General features: G+C 50.7%; 1 protein-coding gene across 2 annotated transcripts in view; it reads right to left on the bottom strand.

Moving 5' to 3' along the window:
* ZNF644 (zinc finger protein 644) overlaps positions 1 to 2,712 on the bottom strand; it is an 81,899-nt gene extending 79,187 nt beyond the window's left edge. For both annotated transcript variants that reach the window (XM_015636043.2, XM_015636040.2), the window contains exon 1: positions 2,569 to 2,712. The gene's annotated coding sequence lies outside the window, so the exon portion shown is untranslated. The remainder of the gene's footprint in view (positions 1 to 2,568) is intronic.
* Positions 2,713 to 3,115: the final 403 nt, after the last annotated feature.

Raw genomic sequence — 3,115 nt, 5'->3', positions numbered from 1 at the left:
GGCCGTGTCCCCTGGGCCCCGCTTCCTGCGGCGCCCCGCGGAGGGCAGTGCCCCGGCCAGCGCAGCGACTGCGGCCCGCGGGGAAACGGCGCAGTGTGGGCACGGCTCGCTGGGAGCATGTCCCTGAACAACATCCCCGACTTTGCCTGTTGGTTTGTAGAACTAAATCCTAGAAATTAGTGTCCCCAAAACGGAGCTTCCACACAACCTGATGCTTAGATAAACTGCACCACAATGTGTATAATGAAGTCGGAAATTAAACAGTGGGAAGAAGTTCAGGATTTGACAGTGTGTACTAAGGAGGCCTTGTCCCATCAGAAGTCAACCAATGACTAAAACCAGTAACAAAGCAAGCCCGGAGCACCTACAGAGAATACCCTCGAATGAAGCAACAGTTAAAAAAAAAATAACCATGAGAGTAATATCCCCTTTCATGTCCTAGCAGTATGTAAACACACTAAGGTCAAACCTAGAGAGAAATGTTGAGTGTGTGACAAGTTTTCTTCAAGAAGCTGTGTTTTTAGTCCAGCACGTGAGATCTTTGCACAAGCTCCACACTCCTGCATAACCTACAGTTCTCCTTGGCTGGTGCGTGGGACAAACACAATTCTTCAGCCAAGACCCATCTCTTATGCCAAAAACAATGAACTAAGAATACACCCACTGTGTCAGCAGGTCCTGTACTTCAAAAGCACTGCAAGGGTTAAAAACAAAAGAACTAGCAGGATATACTGAGTTGCAGTTACAGCTTGTATACTGAAAGTAAAGATCCTTACTCAGGAGTGAATTTTACTCAATGAAACTCAAATTTTAAGTAAATGCAAATAGCCTACACTGAAAATGTGAAAAATAAACAAAATATCATTTAATTTAATTTGAGTGCCCAAGCAAGTAATTTTCAAGTCTGTTTAATGTTTAGGAAGAAAAAGCCTTAGTTCAGTCTCTGCAAATGGTTTTAGTTACTTCTGTGACTTTCCATCTCTTGAGGATAATCTACTCCTAATAAGGACAATTGCTTAGATTTATTACCCCACTGAGGTCTTGTTAAAGATCTAACAAAAATCCTATTTAAATGAAAAGGACAATAGAATCTTTAAAGTCAGTGTAGAGTTTAATTAAAACCTGAAACAGAATCAATGTCTTTATGCATTAGAAAAGCAAAAACAGATTTCAAAGCTGTTAAACTACATGTAATTGGCATAAACTATCCATTGAGCCAAAGTAAAAAAAAAAAAAAAGACTATCGTAGAGATATTGGAGTCTATTAAAAAATAAAAAACCTGATACATGTGCATAGCACCATATTTTTGCATGCATTTTTTTATTTGCCTAATTTGCTAAGCATATCTTAGAGCAAACATGAAACAAGCTAGCTGTTAAGTCGAACAAATCCAAAAGGGACAAAAAGAGACTGATTGAAATCGATGCATTAACATGAACCAGCATTTAAAAACGTTTCATAATGTTCCCAAAGAGAGCATGTAAACTGCAGCAGTCTCAGTGCAAAACTGCTGTAATCTGTGTTCCCATGTAGTCATTATTCATACATGGGAGTATACAGCTCCTACAGTCATTTTTCATGCATGAATAGTTTAAAACCCAAAATCACTGACATAAATCCACAAGGGAGACCTCCCTTTTGAAAGTTAACATCTCGAGAACTCTGGGAAGGAATGTGAAGCCAGATACCAGCCCGTGTGCTGACACAACTTTTCTGTAGGGAAGGATCTGCGAGCAGCCCCATCCGACTGCAGGCACACCCAAGCCCTCCCCAGCCCCAGAGCCACCGCCGCCCCCTGGGGTCCCGTTCTCAGAGCCAAACCCTGCACGGTCGCACAGCCAAGCCAGCTCTACCCCACCGGCACGCAACGGGGACCTCGCACATAGGGAAGGGAGGTCAGCGCAACAGCTCCTTTGGGCACGTACTTTTCTTTTCAGGAGAAAACAGAGACAAAAACTATCCCATAACCTATTTCTGCTTTAAGGAAAATGCTCTTTTCTTTCCCTTCTTTCCCACGGGAAGAGTGACGGGCTGGCTGGGGCGGGCAGACACGCGGATGGGCGCGGTGCAGAGAACAGCACAGCACGCAGAAGTGGCTGGAAATGGTGCCTCGGCTCGGCCGTTCCCTCTGGCTGGCCCAGTTGTCACCCGAGAGTGACAGAGTAAGAGTCAGGAGGGAACTGCGGTGTTGGAGTGGGTCACACGACTCCCTCGTCTGGAAAAATCCCGAAAGGATGGTATGTCACCTTCCCTTTGCAGCACATCAGTCCCTTGTTAGTCATTTAATCACTCTGGTGCCCACAGAACTGGCCATCTTACACAGGCCTCTCTCCATTTAAAATTACGGCTCTTGCCGCTGCTACGGTATAGCCGGCGCCCTTGCTTTTAACTTGCATTTTTGCATTGGTGTTCAGTGTTTAAGGCTCCCTTTTTTAAGTCCGGAAACACCTGCCCGAGGCAAGGCCAGCCGCTTGCCCGGCCACCAGGTCCCTCCGGGGCGCGGGTGGGCGGCGGTGGCGGCCGGGTCCCTCCCGGGGTCCCTGCCCGCGGATCTGTGCGTCACCTACCCAGCAGCGCCGAGACGCGAGAGCCCTCTGGACACAAGCACCGTGGACCACACCATGGGGTGCCTGCAGCACAAGCTGCGCCACACCTCTGTCTCACCCTGCGCCGGGTGCCAGCACCGAGGGCGAGCGCACGGTGACACGCCAGTGCCACCGGCTAAAGCACCCGGAGGGCGGCACCCTGAGGGCGGCACCCCCCGGCCGTCCCGGGCCGCCCCCGCGCACGGCCAGCGAGGCAGCGGCCTCCGCGCCGCACGGCCCGCGGCCCGCAGGGAGCGGGCGCGGAGCCAACGCCCCCGCGCTGTCCCCGGGCCCGGCCCGCAGGGTCCCCCCCACCGCCAGGGCCACGGAGCTCCCGCGGGAGCGCGGAGAACGAGGGGTCGTTGCACGCAAGGGTCCTGCACGGCTGCTAGGCGATTCCTCAGTGCGCCTCAGGCCGGCGATTGTGAGCGCAGTAACGGCGGGGAAATGTCCGATGTGAGCCCCGTGTGAAAGACATAGTAAAACACAGTGTGCGGTGCATCCTGGGGGTTGTATTCCTCAATGACCT

The sequence above is a fragment of the Parus major genome, chromosome 8 (assembly GCF_001522545.3).
Source record: "Parus major isolate Abel chromosome 8, Parus_major1.1, whole genome shotgun sequence".
Classification (NCBI taxonomy): Eukaryota; Metazoa; Chordata; class Aves; order Passeriformes; family Paridae; genus Parus; species Parus major.
This window is presented reverse-complemented; position numbering and strand designations above follow the sequence as displayed.